Source organism: Phoca vitulina, unplaced genomic scaffold (assembly GCF_004348235.1).
Source record: "Phoca vitulina isolate PV1807 unplaced genomic scaffold, GSC_HSeal_1.0 scaffold57, whole genome shotgun sequence".
Classification (NCBI taxonomy): Eukaryota; Metazoa; Chordata; class Mammalia; order Carnivora; family Phocidae; genus Phoca; species Phoca vitulina.
In genome coordinates this window covers 2,876,002-2,899,104 of record NW_022589760.1, presented here as the reverse complement: position 1 = coordinate 2,899,104, position 23,103 = coordinate 2,876,002, and positions in this window count along the sequence as shown.

The following is a 23,103-nucleotide window of genomic DNA, read 5'->3' as shown; positions in this document are numbered from 1 at the left end:
GAACAGAAACCCAAAAAACCAGTTTTCACTGAGGCCACCCCCCACCCCCAACAGGGGGTAGGGCAACTCTACCCATGCAGGGTTGCTTGAGTAACAGCGTAGTAGGCCCCTCCCCCAGAAGATAGGCTGGAAGAACAAAAGGAGGACAACCCTAAGATCCCTATAAAACAGGTGCATCTTGCTTAGGTTGTGGTTAATACTTTGGACTCTGTACATTCCCTCAACCACCCCCCAACAGAATGACTAAGAGGAGGAACCCCCAACAAAGAAAATAATCAGAGACTGTGGACTCTGCCACAGATCTAATGGATATGGATATAAGCAAGATATCAGAAATAGACTTCAGAGTAACAATCATGAAGTAGATAACTAGGCTTGAGAGAAGTATTAGCAACAATGTAGCATCTCTAAGGGTAGAGATGGGATCTAATCAGGCTGAACTTAAAAATGCTATGAATGAAATGCAGTCTAAACTGGTTCTCTGACTGCCAGGGTAAATGAGACAGAAGAACGAATCAGTGAGCTAGAAGATAAGATGATAGAAAAAAAGGAAACTGAGGAGGCCTGGGAAAAACAGATTAAAGCCCAAGAGATCAGATTGAGAGAGATTAATGACACCATGAAACATTCCAATGTCAGAATTATTGGGATCCCTGAGGGGGTGGAGAGGCAGAGAGAGGTCTAGAAGATATATTTGAGCAAATTGTAGCTGAGAACTTCCTTAATCTAGGGAAGGAAACAAGCATTCATGTCCAAGAGGCAGAGACGACCCCTCCCAAGATCAATGAGAACAGATCGACATCCTGACATAAAATAGTACAATTTGCAAATCTTAGATCCAAGGAAAAATTTGGAAGGAATTCAAACACTTGGAAACTAAAGACCATCCTGCTTAAGAATGCTTTGGTCAAACAGGAAATCAAAGAAGAACTTAAACAATTCAGGAAAACCAATGAGAACAAAAGCACATCGATACTGCAAAGGTGGTCCTATGAGATACTGCAAAGGTGGCCCTAAGGGGGAAATAAATAGACATCCAAGCCTCACTCAAAAAAATAGAAAAATCCCAAATACACAAGCTAACTTTACACCTTAAAGAAGTGGAGAAAGAACAACAAATAAAACCTAAGCTAAGCAGGAGAAGAGAAATAATAAAGATTAGAGCAGAGATCAACGAATTAGAAACCAGAAATACAACAGAGCAGATCAATGAAACTAGAAGCTGGTTCTTTGAAAGAATTAATAAGATCGATAAGCCACTGGCCAGACTTATCCAAAAGAAAAGAGAAAGGACCCAAATTAATAAAACTATGAATGAAAGGGGAGAGATCACGACTATCACCAAGGAATAGGAATAATTATTAGAAAATATTATCAGCAACTATATGCCAATAAATTAAGCAACCTGGAAGAAATGGATGCCTTCCGGGAAACCTATAAACTACCAAGACTGAAACAGAAAGAAATTTACAATCTGAATAGACTAATAACCAGTAACGAAATTAAAGCAGTGATCAAAAACCTCCCAAAAAACAAGAGTCCGGGGCCTGATGGATTCCCAGGGGAATTCTACCAAACATTCAAAGAACAAATAATACCTATTCTCCTGAAGCTGTTTCAAAAAATATAAACAAAAGGAAAACTTCCAAACTCGTTCTATGAGGCCAGCATTAATGTTGATTCCAAAACCAGGCAAAGACCCCATCAAAAAGGAGAATTACAGACCAATATCACTGATGAACATGGATACCAAAATACTCAACAAAATGCTAGCCAGTAGGATCCAATAGTACATTAAAAGGATTATCCATCACCACCAGGTGGGATTTATTCCTGGGATGCAAGGGTGGTTCAACATTCACAAATCAATGAACGTGATAGATCACATTAACAAAAGAGCCAAGAACCATATGATCCTCTCAATTGATGCAGAAAGAGCATTTGACAAAATACAGCATCCTTTCGTGATTAAAGCTCTTCAGAATGTAGGGATAGAGGGAACATTCCTCAATATCATAAAAACCATCTAGGAAAAGCCCACAGTGAACATCATTCTCAATGGTGTAAGATCAGGAACACGACAAGGATGCCCACACTCTCCACTGTTGTTCAACATAGTACTAGAAGTCCTAGCATCATCAATCAAAGAACGAAAAGAAATAAAAGATATTCAAATTGGCAAAGATAAGTCAAACTCTCTCTCTTCACAGATGACATGATACTTTATACGGAAAACCCAGAAGACTCCAGTCCACTCCACTAGAGCTCATACAGCAATTTAGTAATGTGACAGGATACAAAATCAATGCACAGAAATCAGTTGCTTTTCTATACACAAACAATGTAACTGTAGAAAGAGAAATTAGAGAAACGATTCCATTTACAATAGCACCAAAAACCATAAGATACCTGGGAATAAACCTAACCAAAGAAGTAAAGGATCCATACTCCAGACACTACAGAACACTTATGAAAGACATGGAGGAAGACACAAAGAGATCAAAAAACATTCCATGCTCATAGATTGGAAGAATAAACATTGTTAAAATGTCTATGACTGCCCAAAGCAATCTATACTTTCAATGGCATCCCGACCAAAATACTGATGGCATTTTTCCAAGAGCTGGAACAAGCAATCCTAAAATTTGTATGGAATCAGAAAAGACTTGGAATAACCAATGGAATGTTGAAAAAGAAAATGAAAGCTGGGAGCATCACACTACCTGATTTCAAGCTATATCACAATGCTTTGATCACCAAGACAGCATGGTACTGGCACAAAAACAGACACATAAATCAATGGAACAGAATACAGAGCCCAGATATGGACCCTCAACTCTATGGTCAGCTAATCTTTGACAAAGCAGGAAAGAATACCCAATGGAAAAAAGACAGTCTCTTCAATAAATGGTTCTGTGAAAATTGGACAGGTATATACAGAAGACTGAAACTCAACCATTCTCTTACACCATACAAAAAGATAAACTCTAAATGGATGAAAGACCTCAGTGTGAGACAGGATTCCATCAAAATCCTAAAAGAGAACATAGGCCACAGCAATTTCTTTAAAGACACGTCACCAAAGGCAAGGGAAACAAAAGTGAAAATGAACCTTTGGGACTTCTTCAAGATAAAAAGCTTCTGCACAGCAAAGGAAACAGTCAACAAAACTAAGAGGCAACCCAAGGGGTGGGAGAAGATATTTGCAAATGACATTACAGATAAAGGGCTGGTATCCAAGATCTATAAAGAACTTCTCAAACTGAACACCGAAAAAACCAAATAATCAAGTCAAAAAAATGGTCAGAAGACATGAACAGACAATTCTCCAAAGAAGACATACAGATGGCTAACAGACACATGAAAAAATGTTCAACATCATTAGCCATCAGGGAAATTCAAATCAAAACCACATTGAGATAGCAGCTTATACCAGTTAGAATGGATAAAATTAATAAGACAGGAAACAACAAATGTTGACAAGGATGTGGAGAAAGGGGAACCCTCTTACACTGCTGGTGGGAATGCAAGTTGGTACAGCCACTCTGGAAAACAGTATGGAGGTTCCTCAAGAAGTTGAAAATAGAGTTACCCTATGACCCAGTAATTGCACTACTATGCATTTACACCAAAGATACAGATGTAGTGAAAAGAAGGGCCACATTCACCCCAGTGTTCATAGCAGCAATGTCCACAATAGCCAAAATGTGGAAGGAGCCGAGATGCCCTTCAACAGAGGAATGGATAAAGAAGATGTGGTCCATATATACAATGGAATATTACTCAGCCATCAGAAAGGATGAATACCTATCATTTGGAATAGCATGGAGGACATTAGGAGAAGGAAGGGAAAAATGAAGGGGGGAAATCAGAGAAGGAGATGAACCATGAGAGACTATGGACTCCGGGAAACAAACTGAGGGTTTCAGAGGGAGGGGAGTGGGAAGGGATGGGTTAGCCAGGTGATGGGTATTAAGGATGGGTATTGCAATGAGCACTTGGTGTTATATGCCAACAATGAATCATGGAACACTACATCAAAAACTAATGAAGTACTGTATGGTGACTAATATAATATAAAAAAAATAATAATAAATAAATAAATAAACAAACCTGGATGATGCTCATTTTATACCCATGTCTGCCATACTTCAAACAAAAATATTGTTTTTATTTTTTTAATTTAATTATTTTTGTTTTTTACTGTGAATTTTTATTTCCATGATTTTTTTTAAATTCAATTAATTAACACATAATGCATTCTTGGTTTCAGAGGTAGAGGACAGTGATTCATCAGTCTTATATAATAGCCAGTGCTCATTACATCATATGCCCTCCTTAATGTCCATCAGCCTGGTACCCCATGCCTCCACCCCCATCCCCTCCAGCAACCTTCTGTTTGCTTCTTATGGTTAAGAGTCTAGGGGTGCCTGGGTGGCTCAGTTGGTTAAGTGACTGCCTTCGGCTCAGGTCATGATCCTGGAGTCCCTGGATCGAGTCCCACATCGGGCTCCCTGCTCGGCAGGGAGTCTGCTTCTCCCTCTGACCCTCCCCCCTCTCATGTGCTCTCTCTCATTCTCTCTCTCTCAAATAAATAAATAAAATCTTTAAAAAAAAAAAAAAAAGAGTCTATTATGGTTTGTCTCCCTCTCCAGTTTTGTCTTGTTTTATTTTTTCCTCTCTCCCCCTATGATTCTCTGTTTCGTTTTTTAAATTCCACATATGGGTGAGATCATATGATAATTGTCTTTCTCTGATTGACTTTTTTCACTTAGCATAATACCCTCTAGTTCCACCCACATCACTGCAAATGGCAAGATTTAATTTTTTGATGCCTGAGTAGTATTCCATTGTATATATATATAACACATCTTCTTTATCCATTCATCTGTCTATGGACATCTTGGCTCTTTCCACAGTTTGGCTACTGTGGACATTGCTCCTATAAACACTGGGGTGCAAGTGCCCCTTCAGATCACTACATTTGTATCTCTGGGGTAAATACCCAGTAGTGCAATTGCTGGGTCATAGGATAGCTTTATTTCCCACTTTTTGAAGTACAGTTACACTGTTTTCCAGAGTGGCTGAACCAGCTTGCATTCTCAATAACAATGCAACAGGGTTCCCCTTTCTCCACATCCTCACCAAAATCATTTCCTGTCTTGTTAATTTTATCCATTCTGACTGGTGTGAGGTGGTTTTGATTTGTATTTCCCTGATCTCAAGTGATGTTGAGCATTTTTTCATGTGTCTGTTGGCCATTTGTATGTCTTCTCTGGAGCAATGTCTGTTTGTGTCTTCTGCCCATTTTTTTTTTATTGGATTATTTGTTCTTTGAGTGTTGAGTTTGATAAATTCTGTATAGATCTTGGATACCGGCCCTTTATCTGTAATGTCATTTGCAAATACCTTTTCCCATTCCCTGGATTGCCTCTTAGTTTTATTGACTGTTTCCTTTGTTGTGCAAAAGCTTTTTATCTTGATGAAGTCCCAAAAGTTCATTTTTGCTTTTGTTTCCCAAGCCTTTAGAGACATGTCTTGAAAGAAGTTGCTGTGGCTGATGTCGAAGAGGTTACTGCCTATATTCTTCTCTAGGATTTTGATGGATTCCTGTCTCACATTGAGGTCTTTCATCCATTTTGGGTTTAACTTTGTGTATGCTATAAGGAAATGGTCCAGTTTCATTCTTCTGCATGTGGCTGTCCAATTTTCCCAACACCATTTCTTGAAGAGACTGTCTTTTTTCCATTGGATATTCTTTCCTGCTTTGTCAAAGATTAGTTGACCATAGAGTTGAGGGTCCATTTCTGAGTAATCTACTTTGTTCCATTGATCTATGTGTCTGTTTTTGTGCCAGTACCATACTGTCTTGAGGATAACAGCTTTGTAATAGAGCTTGAAGTCCGGAATTGTGATGCCACCAGCTTTCATTTTCTTTTTCAACATCCCATTTGTTATTCCAGGTCTTTTCAAGTTCCATACAAATTTTAGGATTATTTGCTCCCACTCTGTCAAAAATGCTGGTAGTATTTTCATAAGGATTGCATTGAATATGTAGATTGCTCTGGATAACATAGACTTTTTAAAAAATTTTATTATGTTATGTTAATCACCATACATTGCATCATTAGTTTTTGGTTTTTTTTTTTTTAAGATTTTATTTATTTGTTTGACAGAGAGAGACACAACGAGAGAGGGAACACAAGCAGGGGGAGTGGGAGAGGGAGAAGCAGGCTCTCCACCGAGCAGGGAGCCCGATGCAGGGCTTGATCCCAGGGCCCTGGGATCATGACCTGAGCCGAACGCAGACACTTAACGACTGAGCCACCCAGGCGCCCACATCATTAGTTTTTGATGTAGTGTTCCATGATTCATTGTTTGCGTATAACACCCAGTGCTCCATTCAGTACGTGCCCTCTTTAATACCATTTTAACAATATTTGACTTCCAATCCATGAGCATGGAAGGTTTTTCCATTTCTTTGTGTCTTCCTCAATTTCTTTCATGTGTGTTCTATAGTTTTCTGAGTGTAGATATTTTGCCTCTTTGTTTAGGTTTATTCCTAGGTATCTTACGGTTTTGGGTGCAATTGTAAATGGGATTGACTCCTTAATTTCTCTTTCTTCTGTCTCTTTGTTAATGTATAGAAATGCAACTGATTTCTGTGCATTGATTTTGTATCCTGCTATTTGCTGAATTCCTGTGTGAGTTCTAACAGTTTTGGGGTGGAGTCTTTTGAGTTTTCCACAGAGTATCATTTCCTCTGTGAAGAGTTAATGTTTGACTTCTTTGCCAATTTGGATGCTTTTTTTTTTTCTTTTTGTTGTCTGATTGCTGAAGCTAAGACTTCTAATAATTGTGAACAGCAGTAGTGATAGTGGACATCTCTGCTCTGTTCCTGACCTTAGGGAAAAGCTCTCAGTTTTTCCCCATTGAGAACGATATTTACTGTGGCTTTTTGTATATGGCTTTTATGATATTGATATATGTTCCCTCTATATCTACACACTGAAGAGTTTTAATCAAGAAAGGATGCTGTACTTTGTCAGATGTTTTTTCTGCATGTATTGAAAGGATCATATGGTTCTTGTCCTTTCATTTATTTGTGTAGTGTATCACATTGATTGATTTGTAGATGTTGAACCACGCTTGCAACCCAGGAATAAATCCCACATGGTCATGCTGGATAATCCTTTTAATGTACTGTTGGATACTATTGGTTAGTATTTTGTTGAGAATTTTTGCATCCATGTTCATCAGGGATATTAGTCTATAATTCTGCTTTTATGTGGGATCTTTGTCTGGTTTTGGGATCAAGGTAATATTGGCCTCATAGAAAGAGTTTGGAAGTTATCTTTTCATTTCTATTTTTTGAAACAGCTTCAGAAGAATAGGTATTAATTCTCCTTTAGATGCATGGTAGAATACACCTGGAAGACATCCAGGCCTGGACTCTTGTTTGTTGGAAGATTTTTGATTACTGCTTAAATTTTTTTGCTGGTTATGGGTCTGTTCCGGTTTTCTATTTCTTCCTGTTTCAGTTTTGGTAGTTTATACATCTCTGGGAATACATCTATTTCTTCCAAATTGTCTAATTTTCTGGCATATACTTGCTCATAATATGTTTTTATAATTGTTTGTATTTCCTCGGTATTGGTTTTGATCTCTTCTCTGTCACTCATGATTTTATCTATTTCGGCCCTTTCTCTTTTCTTTTTAATAAGTCTGGCCAGGGGTTTATCAATCTTATTAATTCTTTCAAAGAACCAGCTCCTAGAAAACCTTACTTTTTAAAGCATGCAAATTTTATTCCTTTAAGTTTCCTAATCTTATATAGATTACTTTTGTCATCAGAGTAATAATATGACAGTTTTCTGGGGAATTTTGGCATTAAAATGTCCACAGAAATATAACATTTTCTCCAGTTCTATCATTAGATAAATTATTACATAACTTAATTTGTCTTTTCCTTATCTGGCATGCTTTAAAAAGGAGTGAGAACATGGCCTCTCTCAGTTGGTAATATAAAAAGTATAATTTTGATTTGGGTTTTAGTGAATCCACTTGTGCATTTACAAATAGTTGCAACAAACAAATTAAATAAGTAAGAAAACTAGTCTTGTACATATTATAGTTTCAGACATGTTATTTAGGTACCCATACCCAATAATATCTCCACAGGTACAGAAGGGGACTTTCAACTTCTTTTCATTCATTCATTCATTCATTCAATGACATTGTATTGAATTATGGGCTTACTTTGTGCCTGTACTTATTCTAAACATTAGAGGAAATACAGAAAGAAAGAAAGAAAGAAAGAAAGAAAGAAAGAAAGAAAGAAAGAAAGAAAGAAAGAAAGAAAGAAAGAAGAAAGAAAGAAAGAAAGAAAGAAAGAAAGAAAGAAAGAAAGAAAGAAAGAGAAAGTTTACAGTTTAATGAAGCAGAGTGAGAAAGGTAAACAAGTAGTAATGATCTCACAGTGTAAGTTCTATGATAGAGTAGTAAGAAGGGGTCTCCTGGGTGGCTCAGTCAGTTAAGTGTCCAACTGGTGATTTTGGCTCAGGTCATGATGTCATGGGTTGTGAGATCAAGCCCTGTGTAGTCTACATGCTCAGTGTAGATTCTGCTTGGCATTTTCTGCCTTTTCTTCTCCCTCTACCCCTCTTCCTACTCACGTTTTCTCTCTCTCTCTTTCTCTCTAAAATAAATAAATAAATACAATCTTAAAAATGCATACAATCTATGTATGATGCATACAATCTTAAAAAAAAAAAAGAAGTAAGAAGGAATTTCCAGATCATGGTGTGACTGGGGGACAAGAGGAATTTAGGGGATTTTGATAGGAAAATATTTGGTAACTTATCAATATAATTAGCTGATTTAATCGGTATGTATGGAGTTCCTCATTCAACTCCACCCTGTCCTGCTCTAACCTTTATTTAATTAGCACTAAATATATTAAAAACTTAAGCAAATACTTTCATGTTAGAAGTTGTAAGTTAGCTTGTACCTACAGAGACCTACAGAATCATAAATACCCCAAAAGTTGGGAATCAACAATCTCATATTAAGTTTTTGGAATTAAAATATATCATTGTTACTACCCAGGAATTGCACTACTAAGTATTCATCCAAAGGATCCATAGTGATTCAAAGGGGCACATGCACCCCAATGTTTATAGTAGCAATGTCCACAATAACCACAATATGGAAAGGGCCCAGATGTCTATCAACAAATGAATGGATAAAGAAAATGTGGCATATATGTGCAATGGAATATTATTTAGCCATCAAAAAGAATGAAATCTTGCCATTTGCAGTGATGTGGATGGAACCAGAGGGTATTATGCTAAGCGAAATAAGTCAGTCAGAGAAAAACAAATACCATATGATTTCACTCATATGTGGAATTTAAGCAACAAAACAGATGAACATGGGGGACAGGAAGGAAAATTAAAATAAGATGAAAACAGAGATGGAGGCAAACCATAAGAGACTCTTAACTATAAGAAACAAACAGGGTTGCTGGAGGGGAGGTGGAGGGTGATGGGGTAATTGGGTGATGGGCATTAAGGAGGGCACTTGATGTAATGATCACTGGGTATTATATGCAACTAATGAACCACTAAATTCTACCTCTGAAACTAATAATACAGTATATGTTAATTAAATTGAATTTAAATTAAAAAAAAATAAAAATATATGATCATTGGAGTCCAGAGGTAGTAAAGGCTTTAGTTCTATGACTTCCTCAACTCACAAAACCATTAATACTCTACTTTTACCTATGAGAAAACTTCTTTTAGCATGATTTTACAGGGTTATATTATGGGGTTGGGAGGTTGTAAGATAATTATTTGCTTCTAAACCCCTTTAGCCTTCCTCATCTAAAGGATGCATTTAGCGTTTAATACCAGTAAAACATCCAACATGAACTTGAGATTTATGAAGCCAGAGACCACAAATTATACTTATTTTTGCCCCTCACTGATTCAGTCACATTCTCTTGCATATAGTAGACTTGAAAAAATATCTGTTGTTTTTTAATAACCTGGAAAAAGAGATAGCAACCCAGGAAGTATGATACAGGAGTGAATTGATTTAAATCTGTGCTTTAAGAGCACAAAGACAAAAAAAAAGTAGCTGCCAAGATTGCTGCTTAAAAATATGGAGGCAGCATTTTCCTATTCCAAGATTAGTGTTTAGGTTCATCACATATTAACAAGAAAAAATCCTTACATTCCATCCACTAGAGGGCAATCAATACATTTTACACAGACATTTCCCCCTACCCTCACAGGAAACCTAGTAACTTTAAGGGATTCAGATAAATACAAAGAAGGAGGTATGTATGGAACTCTTCTCACCAAAAATAGCACTGTAGTCTCTTTTGGACTCCCTTCATGGACAGTAGGACTGGAAAAAGCCAACCAAAGGTGAGCTAGACCTCTTCTTTTGGCGTTACTTAGCTAAGTGTCTTCCAGAGACTGAATATAGCTCAGTAAAGAAGCATATACTTGTGGGTAAAGAAACATTTTCCTGAGGTAAATGAGATTCACTTAAGTGAAGTAGCATTTGAGTTTGTCACAGAGTTCACTATATCCACTGCCTCTGGCAGGAAGCAGTGGTAATACATATACAGATACAAGTATTGTATATAATGCTTGTCAGGCCATCTTGGTTATTAGACTATTTCTCTTCTGATAACTTTTTCTACTAAAAATACCTCTCTAGCTTTTGCTAACACTGACGTCATGAATGCAAAAATAGTTTAAGGAAGAGAACTTTAACACTTTTATGATTAATAGAATATCGAAAGGGTTTGGAATCAGAAAAAACAAAACAAAAAACAAAAAAATCCCATGAACTGCTGTTACAGGGAGCACACATATCAGGTATGTTTGACCCTGTGGACATTATTCTGGAGGCTTTAGTATTTTGGGAAATCTTCTATTAATTCATTGTAGGAGTGAGATACCAAATCAGTTGTGGGCCACTAGTTTCTCTCCTATGAATGGGTATGATACATTCCCATTTCATGTTTGGCTTTATGAAGTTCTCACAAATAAAAAATAAAAATAAAAATAAGATTCTTCAGAATATCAAGGAGAGATCTTCCTTCAAAATTGACTATGAATCCATATGTGCACATGGCATTGTTTTACTCATTTGCATATTATAAAGTTGTAGATGTGTTCCTCCACAAACTAAGGACACTATTATATAGTAACATCTTTCTTAGGAGTTTAACAAAACTTTTAGAAATGTATACATTCAAAGTATATTAGGTTTGCTGAAAAAATGAAAATTAATCATAATTCTCAAATAACTTTACAAAATAAAGATACTAGAATTTATGGAAATTGCTTTGTGAGACTAATTCTTAATATTTTCTTAATTTAATGACAGTGTTTATTCAGACTGAGCTGGTTGACACTTCCTTAGATACCTTAGGACTCCTTTCTTACAAAACATCTACTAAAATGAATGTAGCAAACTTGTTTCAAGATTTCCATTGATATAATATGAATTTCTAAGCTCTAGCTTTCCTCTAGATTTAGGTTATCTAATATCTGGAAGTATAGGCCCATACTAACACATCTATTTGCATCCATTCCTAACTTCCTCAATGCTTCTAATTTTAAATCTAAGCTAGTGCTTCTAATTTTATTTCTAAGGTAAACAAATATATCTATTTTGGCACTTTTGCTATCACTTGTATATAGTGACCTCTTTCTGGATAGTTTTAGACTCCCTGCTTGACATAAAGGTTACAAAGAGGGATAAATAGACATCTGTGTTATACTGGAATAAACATTGGCCTTGAAATTAGATGCATGGGTTTGACTCATGACACTTAACTCTTAGATTAACTTAGTGACATTGAGCAAGTGTCCAACCTTTCTGAGACTCTCATTTTTCATTTAGAAAAGAAGATAACAGCAATTACCTCTTTGGGATGTTGGGGGGCTTTAAAATATACAGTACATAATTAGTAGTGGATTCTTCCTCTTAGCTAAACCTACATGTTCAAGTATGTCAACAAGATTTTGTTTGCCTCTTGGTCCTTTTCTACCCCCACCTCCACTGTTCCATAAAACCATTGACAAAATTTTCAATAGCCTATATATTTTCTCTTCTTTAAAACTAGAAAACACATGGTACTAGGTGTCAAAGATAGAAAAATACATACATACATACATACATACATACATACATAAATTACAATATGGCAAACCCATCTATTTTTATTTTATCATAATAATTTAATTTAATTCTACAAACTTTATTAAGTGTCTTTGATGTAAAAAAACAAAACACACTGTGCTGGTCTCAGGAGAAAAAGAAAGTTATTTTTCTGTTCTTGAGGAACTCATGATCTAGTGGGGGAGACTGACACCTGCATCATGACTCTGGTTCAAGGCTGACTGGAGTAAGCATTATCACATGGGTGCAAATAAGGTGTTTAGGGATATGTGTCTTCATCCATTTTGAATTTTTAGTAGTACAAGCCTAGAAGGGACAGAAGCGGGGTGCCTGGGTGGCTTAGCCATTAAGCGTCTGCCTTCAGATCAGGTCATGATCCCAGGGTCCTGGGATCAAGCCCCGCATCGGGCTCCCTGCTCCGCTGGAAGCCTGCTTCTCCCTCTCCCACTCCCCCTGCTTGTGTTCCCTCTCTTGCTGTGTCTCTCTCTGTCAAATAAATAAATAAAATCTTAAAAAAAAAATAGAAGGGACAGAAGCCAGGCTTTCTTCTGAATCAAAGACACGGAAATTACTATGAGGAGTTAGGCAAATATAAGATTGCATCAATCTCTTTCTCTAATCACTGAATTATTGTTTAATTAAATTGTCTATAAAACAGAACATTTTTAGTGCCATGCACTGTTCCATCAATTTTAGTACAATGTTGTTTCCCTGTCATATTCCCATCAATGTCTAAAGCCACATTACTTCTTTTTCAGTTAAACATCTCTGTTGATGACTGCCCTAAGTGGTACAAAGCACTCCTGCGGTGAATTGTCACTATACTGCACTCTTACCTGCCCTGTAGTCACCATTACCTGAAAGGGACAATACCTAATGCAGAAATACCTAGTGATAGCCTTAGGGACACCTGTAGAGGCAGTCATCAAATCTGAGTAGTAATCCAGGGAGCAGTTGTGGGTTGCACTGAGGCTGTTAGCTACTTACGCTGCATTGGCAGTCTCCAGAATTGTCTTGGACTCCATAGGTTACAGAGAGTAGAGCTTCTTTTTTACCTTCACATTTTTCATGCTACACTAAGAAAAGAGTGTACACTACACTCTATGCATTGTACACTAAATGTAGTATATATTACATTTAGGAAAATAGTTAAATTCAGGTGTCTTGTGTATTTCCCTGTCACTTTCATGTATTGGTGATCTACTGCTTTGAGTTTTTCTCAGAAGGAATGGTGCTTAGAAATTGTGTTTTACTTTGGTTTGGATTTCCCTCTAGGAATTTACTTTGATAATAAAGGTTTTCATATATAACATTCACATACATGTAAAGTTGTTGGACCATTATGTCAGGAACTTACATTGTGTTTTTTTCAAAATTAAGAAATTATTGGGGAAAGCATGTATCTAGATAATATACATAAATGTTTATTTGTAAATATGTATGCATTTCCACATATATTGAAAAAATGTTTTTTTTTCAGGCCAGAAATATTTCTCTTCCAAAACCATATTGTATGCTGGTAGTATGTACCAGTCTCCTTAGAGGAAATGACCTAGATTATGACCAGGAAACCCCCTGGCGATTGGCTATCTGGGCTTTCATTTTCTAATCTGTTGATAATAATTTTTGGCCTAACTGCCTCATCAGAATGTTGTTAAAAGCAACCAAGTAATGTTTGTGAAAATATTTGGAAAATATAAAGCTCTGCAAAAAGTGATCAGACAAGAAAGGAATATCACTTTGTGCTACAGACGATTATATTTTCCCACTTGGCACAACAACCCTGTAAAGTAAGTACTGTTATCTTCATTTACAGTGAGGAAATGAGAGTTTAAGTCATACAAATTCATACAACTAGTAAGGGAAAGAGCTGGGCTTTGACCCCTCGGAGAGCTGATTACAAAGCTAGCTAATACTGCCTCCCAGCAACCAAAAAAAATTAACAGTTTCTAAGAGCAAAATAAAATTGAGTTTCTCACTGTTACCAAAGTCTGATCTCTCTTGAGTTTGGTGGCATATGGCAGGGGGCAAGGGTTGGTTGATTATGCAATCATTTGAATAGGAATTTAGTTTCAGAGGGTACTGTGGTTAAAAAATGTCTACAAAATTTAGATTAAAATGTGCAGATTGAAATATGATATAGGTGTGGCAATGGCACAGTACCCAGCATGCCTTGTTTTTTTAGGATGGTGAAATATAACTTATCAGTATATCAATAAACTTAACACAAAAACCTTTTTTTCCCTTTAAATAAATGCTTACATGCACACACACACACACACACAGAGCCTTTTAATTTATGGATGTGGTTGCTCTGCAAAAATGACTGATACAGTAAAGAATAAAAACAGACTTTTCTTATATGTCTCAACATTCTTGATATTAATTTAAATTCAATAATTATGAGCATGTTTTCTTATGAACGTACAGTGTGTCACATCTGCAGTATCTTAGCAATACTAAAGCACAGTGGCTATGTGCTCTTAACATTAGCAAGCTACATTCAGAAAGACATTCTAAATATATGCATGGTACCAATAAGTAGGGTAGCGTAAAGTAGGAGACAAAGGATTTTAAAAAGCAAACAGAGAAAATATTATCCTGAACTCCAAAAACAAGTAGAAATCTGAAATTACTATTTCTCCCATAGTGACTCAATATATGGGGATAAGAGTATTAATTCACAGAAGAACACCAAATTCTTGTTGGAGATTTTGCTTCTTTGGGATGATTTTTTTTTTCTTAAGTGAGGAGTAAATATGCACAAAAACATTATTCTTAAGCATTTCACTTCATCAGAATTCACTAGAGGAAATCTGAAGGTTTCATTATTTTTGAAGAGTACATTAATAAAACCACCACACATTTATTTTTAATACTATGTATATGCATTATTCTGATAGTCAGTTGCAAAACCAACATATCAATCCTGAAATTAAAAATGTACTAGGACAAATTGGTGTGTTCTAGCCACCACAGGCCAAGCTGAACAATACACTTTCTGCTTGGAATACAGGACTGAACTATCCTACAAATGAAAAATGGTAGCAACCACTAAAGTGGCAAGAAGCTGGATCCTAATTGTCATCTGAATAAAAAGAATACATTTCTACATACCAAAAATTTTTCTCTCCAGCCCTGTAATTTCTTGTTTTCTTCACAAGTATCCCCTCCCCAAAGCAAGCTTGCAACCATGTCACCTGTGCTTACATTGTCCATTTGTGAAAATCTTGACACAATGTTTATAGCTCAGACAACACAGAACTAGCAATGGCAATCTTTTTGTTTAGTTTAGTTTCCCTCTCTGCATATATAGCAAAACATTAAAAAATACTTGGAATCAAATTGTGTTGCTAACTTATTGCTCCATGAAGTAACATACCGCACTAGGTTGCATCAGTTCTCCAGGCCTAATCCAGCTTCCCTCAGTGGCTCTTGTGCCCTGGGGAGAGATACTGTATCTGTTTCATTTATGAGTAGAAAGATAAATGGTTTTGCCCTTAATAAATGTAGAGGACTAGGTGAAGAGCTCAGGACAACTTGCTTTTTACTCCCTTAAGCAGCAAGACCTTTTTAATCCTCCCCATTCCTTCCTCCACTAATTTTGCATGAGCTATGCTTTTAGTCACATAAGATGATAAATGTTTGAAATAGTCCAATAAGGCTGAGCTAATGAGAGTGTTGTCATTAAAACTGTGCACTATAGCTAAAAGGCAGGACCCAAACTTCTGAGGACAGTTAGGGTTATACTTTCTTTCCTCAATGCTGCTGATGTAGCAGTACACATTTAGGCCTTTTCAGCACTGAGGCTTAGTCAATGAAGAGACAATTTCTCATCTAGTGTTGATAATATTTTTGATTGCCCTTAGAGAAGGTTTTAGCCATTTCCTCTGTGTTGTAGGGCTCTGAGCATTCCCTGTGCAGCAGTTGTGTGCCAAGCCTGTTCCTACAGTGTCACACTATGAACTGTGACTGTTAATAAACGATTTGCTGTGTGTCCTTTTACAAGTTGTTATACTTCCTCAGGTAGAGAAGAATACATGGAGGGATGAAGCATGAAACTAATAGTTTTATATCTTGTTAGGGAAAATCATGTAACTTCCAGAGAGGCAGTTTCTAATGCTTGCTTTAATCAGCTAGGACAGATAAAAACATAATAGATTAAAATTAGTTGATCAGCGATAATTACATTCATCAATTATATTGGTTTATATATTTATTTTTTGGAGTTTATAAAAGGCGCCCATCATTGCACACCCTTTGGGCACAATTAAAGAAGTCAATTAAAAGTTTGGTGTAGTTGAAGAGTTGGTTTTATCTACTTCAATAAATCTTTTCTATTTCAAACCATCCTGGTGGCACAGTTCAATATTAAGCTTCAATGTCTACATATGGTTCCTCTCTTCTTTTTAAAATTGGCTGGTGCTAAGGTGAATGCTGGTCTGAATGCCTACCATCTTTTCTCTTTGATCTGAACTGCCCCCCCATCAAACCCATTAAAGTATTACAGAAATCAAGAATGGAATTTGGTATTTAAAATTCTTATTTTACACATCATAGCACATCAACATAAGAATGGTTTATAGGCAACTATATATAGTCATATAATGGGAAAAAATGAGATCCATCTTAAATAGTATAACAAATCAAATTATGTATTCCATGGTCTGACTTGGTGAGAAAGAAAGAACGGAGGAAGGAGGAAAAGGAGGAAAGGAAGGAAGGAAATAAGGAAAAAAAAAAAAAAGCCAAATCAGTTTTTTATCCTGTAGAAGTAATTTCAGAATACTTTGAAATTACTACATCACAGTAAGTTGACGAACTTCTGTTAATGATACTAAGATCTTATGTAATTCCTTTGGTACATTAAACCAAATTTGCCTCTCTGTCATGCTCTTTCTCATAAATCAACATATGGTTTCTCAAAATCAAATAGAAGAAAGTCTCATTTTTGTGGGAGGTTTTTAGGGCGCTCATGGGGTAAGAGAGGAAGAGGTAAAATATGACTGATTGCTGAATTATTTTAATTGTGCAACAAACTAAATCACTCATGTGGTGAGCTAATGCAGGTAATAAAATGGCAAAAATAACTATACTACCTATGTACAATTATGTTCAACTATGGATATGTTGATATTTAGGTTATAAATATATGGCCTGTCTATAAAAACATGAAATGGAATAGACAGTTGAATACTAACCATTGAAGAAAGGCAGGTAAGATAATTTGGATTTGGGACCAAGGGACTCTATAATCTACCTTAGATGCATACATTAGTCAAATCAACCAGATATATAGAGCAAAATTGTATTTTGCCCTATAGAAAGTCTCAGTAAAGATACAATTTTCTTAGTCCAATGTAATGATTGTGTTTTTAAACTGGCGATTAATTTCAATGATCAAACTGACTGGATCAACAAGAAAAAAATCCTATATTATTCCCTAATAGCCATAGTCTCAGTGAGGATCCAGTTTTCTTAGTCCATCTCTCTAATTGTCTTTTCATCTCACCCATTTCTTTCAAGTGTTGAGCAGCTGGACATGTGGTAATTTGTGCTGTTAGTATCTAACACAGTGGTTAGCAGCATATGTGGATGTCTTTGATAAAAGCCTCTCAAACCATCAGGAAAATCAAAAGGGATATTGCCTCAGCTTTGTATAGGATACCAGATGCTATCAATTTACATATTCCAGGTTTTGTAGATTAGAATTTTCACAAATACTCCAATTTAGTATTTATGTAAAGATCTCTAAAAAATTTTTATCTATTCAGTTTCTGAAAAGGACAATGGGTAATTTAATTCAGTCACATCTTCATTGTCTTCATGATAAAGAGTAGTTATCAACAAAACAAAAGCAACAAAAACCAAAAGCAATCAAATGGCAAACTATATTTCTGATTTTAAAATTGCATAGCCATTCCAGGATCTGTTTATGTCACCTGTTTTGGTTGATGCTAATCTTACATCAAATTACTGATTGATTCATCAACTCTGTCAAGCAATCATTCATCTAGTGGAAAATTTTGTTGTAATAGTTGATGGACTGAATTGACCATAAATTCCAGACAATATTTAATCACTTCAATATCACCATTTATATACATATGCAAATATATTTTAGGTGTTATTCTTAAGCTATGCCCATGAGGAAAAAAAAATGAAATCAGTCATTCTAGTATTTTTAGCAACCTCAGGTATCAGAGAAAATCTATCTAGAGTCATCGATATGACTGAATTGTGGTTTAACCAGAAACTGGTCAGATAGTCGAACATGAGGCTCAATAATGTGGCAGTGCCAGAAAAGAACAAATAAAAAGAAAAAACTTATGTTATTTAAGAATATAATGGCCAGTTTTCTAACTCATGACATATATGACATGTAATATGTATGACTTAACATATGTATGATTTTTCATCTTGTTCAATTCAGCACTTTCTTAGAAAATCCCATAATTTAACATTCAAAATACAAAGGATTTTTAGTTGCTCTAAAAGATACTTCTGTGTGTGACTCCAAAGCTTTCCATCTCATCAAAATTAAAAAAAAAGAAACTTTTAACATTTATATCATCATTTTGGAGAGCAATGAAATAACTACAAAACTATTGAATATAGGCTTATTGAATAATACATAAGATCAGGTGAAAATTGAGGTCACAGATTATGAAGTTAGCCATTGTATATAGATCATAGTAGCAGTGACACAAGCAGAATTAGATATTTCTCAAAGAGCCCAATTCCATTCTCTCAAATGATTTTGTCTTGCTGGACCAAGTTTCTATGCTGGCCTATATGATAGTTCACACCTCTTATGTATATCCAAAAATAGCCAGGGGTACTACTGAGGCAGCTGTTGCTGATAGTGGTGGTGGTGGTATTGGTAGCAAGCATGACGTTTTAATAAGAATTCACTACAAATTCAAATGAACAGAAAATTTAAAAAAACAACATCCCTGCATTTCTTAGGATATAAACCAGCAGTTAATGCACTTCAAGTAAGGTAAAAATATTTCCTAGTCAGCACCATAATTTTCTTTATTCAGTAAAGAGAAACAGCCACCAACAAACACACTGATAGCTAAGCCTATACCTGAATAGCTGAGCCAAGTATTCCCCAAAGTACCTTCTGTCTCATTCTTAGAATTAATGCATTGTAACTAAGAAATGATGCAGCTAATAAGATAAAGAAAGCTTAATGTAGAGCCAATATTATTTTAAAGATTTTAATTCCAATTAGTTATCATATAGTCTAACATTAGTTTCAGATGTACAATATAGTGATTCAACACTTCCATACAACAGCCGGTGCTCATCACAACAAGCACATCACAAATTGAGCACTACTTAATTTCTATCACCTGGTTCACCCATCCCACCACCCACCTCCCCTCTGGTATCCATCAGTTTGTTCTCTATAGTTGAGAGTCTATTTCTCGGTTTCTCTCTCTCTCTTTTTCTTTTTTTTTCTCTTTGCTCATGTGTTTTATTTCTTAAATGACACATATGAGTGAAATTATACGGTATTCATCTTTCTCTGACTATTTCACTTAAGATAATATTCTCTAGCTCCATCCATGTCACTGCCAATGGCAAGATTTCAATCTTTTTATGGCTGAGTAATATTCCATTATATATATATATGTATATATATCTTGGTGTGTATCTTCTGTATCTATTCATAAATTGGTGGACACTTGGGCTGCTTCCATATCTTGACTATTGTAAATAATACTGCTATAAACACTGGGGTACATGTGTCCCTTTGAATCAGTATTTTTGTATCCTTTAGGTAAATGCCTAGTAGTACAATTGCTGAATCATAGGGTAGTTCTATTCTTAACTTTTTGAAGAACCTCTATACTGTTTTCCAGAGTTGCTTCACCAGACTACATTCCAAACAACAGTGCATGGGGGTTCTCTTTTCTCCACATCCTTGTCAACACCTCTTGTTTCTTGTGTTGATTTCAGCCATTCTGACAGATGTTAGGTGATATCTCATTGTAGTTTTCATACGTATTTCCCTGATGATAAGTGATGAGCATCTTTTCATGTATCTGTTGGCCGTCTGGATATCTTTGGAGAAAGGTCTGTTCATGTCTTCTGCCCATTTTTAATTGGATTATTTGTATTTTGGGTGTTGAGTTTGGTAAGTTCTTTATATATTTTGGATACTAACCCTTTATTAGGTATGTCATTTGCAAATACCTTCTCTCATTCCATAGGTTGCCTTTTAGTTTTGTTGAATGTTTCCTTTATCGTACAGAAGCTTTTTATTTTCATACAGTCCCAACAGTTTATTTTTGCTTTTGTTTCGCTTGCCTCAAGAAACATATCTAGAAAGAAGCTGCTACAGCTAATGTCAAAGAAATGACTGCCTATATTTACTTCTAGAATTTTTATGGTTTCAGGATTCACATTTAGGTCTTTAATCCATTTTAAATTGAATCCATTTTTGAATTTATGTATAGTCTCAGAGGTCCAGTTTCATTCTTTTTCATGCCTCTGTCCAATTTTCCCAGCACCATTTGTTGAAGAGACTGTCTTTTTCACATTGCATATTCTTTCATGCTTTGTCAAAGATTAATTCACCAAAGAGTTGTGGGTTCATTTCTGGGTTTTCTATTCTGGTCTATTGATTTTTTGTCTGTTTTTGTGTTAGTACTGTTGTTTTTTGTTTGTTTGTTTTTGTTTTTTTTTAGTACCATGCTGTTTTGATCACTACAGCTTTGTAATATAACTTGAAGTCCAGAATTGTGATGCCTCCAGCTTTGCTTTTTCAAGATCGTTTTCACTATTTGAGGTCTTTTGTGGTTCCATACAAATTTTAGCATTATTTATTCTAAGTGTGTGAAAAATGCTGGTGAAATTTTGATAGGGATTGCATTAAATGTGTAGTGTTTCATTTCTTGTTCTTTTTCTATCTCCTTTAGGTGTAAATTAGGTTGTTTATTTAATATTTTTCTTGCTTCTTGAGGTAGGCCTTTGTTGCTATATACTTCCCTCTTAAGAGCACTTTTGTTGCATATGAAAGGTTTTGGACCATTGTGTCTTCATTTTCATTTATCTCCATGTATTTTTCTATTTCTTCTTTGATTTCCTGGTTGACCCATTCATGTGTAGTAGCATGTTGTTTAACCTCCATGTATTTGTGGTCTTTCCACATTTTTTCCTGTGGTTGACTACTGGTTTCATAGTGTTGTGGTCAGAAAAAGTGCCTGGTATTATTTCAGTCATTTTGTATTTGTTGAGGCCTGATTTGTGACCTAATACGTGATCTATTATGGAGAATTTCCTTTGTGCATTTAAGAAGAATGTGTATTCTTTTGTTTTAGGATGGAATGTTCTGAATATATCTGTTAAGTCCATCTGGTCCAGTGTCATTCAAATCCATTGTTTGCTTATTTATGTTCTGTTTAAATCATCTGTCCATTGACGTAAGTAGAATGTTAAAGTCCCCTACTATCATTGTATTATTATCAATGATTTCCTTTATTTTTGTTATTGTTTTATATATTTGGGTACAACTATTTTGGGTGCATAAATATTTACAATTGTTAAATCTTCTTGTTGGATTGTCCCCTTTATTATGATATAGTGCCCTTCTTCATTTCTTATTACAGTCTTTGTTTTCAAGTCTGGTTTGTCCAATACAAATATTGCTATTCCAGATTTCTTTTGACATCCATTTGTGTGATAAATGTTTCTCTATCCCCTCACTTTCAATTTTCAGGTCTAAAATGAGTCTCTTGTAAGCAGCATATAATTTTTTTTTTAATCTACTCAGACACCCTGTCTGTTGTTTGGAGTTTTTAGTCCATTTACATTCATAGGAATTATTTATAGATATGTATTTAGTGCCATTTTATTACTTATTTTGTCAAGGTTCCTGTACTATTTCTCTGATCTTTTCTTGTCTTTGTCACTTTTGGTCTCTCCTTTGCACTGAAAGACTCCCTTTAATATTTCTGGCATAGCTGCTGTAGTGGTCATGAACTCTTTTAGTTTTTTTTTTTTTTTTTAAGATTTATTTATTTATTTGAGAGAGACAGAGAGAGTGAGTTGGAAGATGGGCAGACGGAGAGAATCTCAAGCAGACTCCCCACTGAGCATGGAGCCCAACACAGGGCTGGATCCTTACCACCCTGAGATTATGACCTGAGCTGAAATCAAGAGTCAGAGGCTTAACCAACTGAGCCACCCAGGCACCCCATGAACTCCTTTAGTTTTTATTTGTCTGGGAAACACTTTATCTCTCCTTCTATTCTTAATAACAACCTTGCCGGATAGAGTATTCTTGGTTGCAGGTTTTTCCCATTCCACACTTTCAATATATCATGCCACTCCCTCTGGCTTGCCAAGTTTCTATTGAGAAATCTCTAGCTAGTGTTATGGGTCATCCCTTGTATGTTAAGAACTTCTTTTGTCTTGCTGCTTTTAAGATTGTTTCTTCATCACTATGTTTTGTAAATTTAATTACAATATATCCTGGTGTTGGCCTGCTTTTGTTGATTTTGATGGGAGTTCTCTTTGCCTCCTGGATCTAGATATCTGTTTCCTTCTCCAGATTAGGAAATTTTTCCTTTATTATTTCTTCTTATATATTTTCTGACCCCTTTTCTCTCTCTTCTTCTTCCAGGACTCCTATAATATGAATGTTATTTGTTTGATGGCATCACTGAGTTCCCTATGTCTATTCTCATTTTACGTTATTCTTCTTTGTCTTTTGTTCAGCTTCATTGTTTTCATTCCTTTGTCTTCTACATCACTAGTTCATTCTTCTGCTAATTCCAGCCTGCTGTTCTTTGCAACAAGTATGTTTGTAGTATTGTTTATTGCACTCTTCATCTCTGACTGATCCTTTTTTAACTCATTTATGTATGTGGTAAGGTCTCA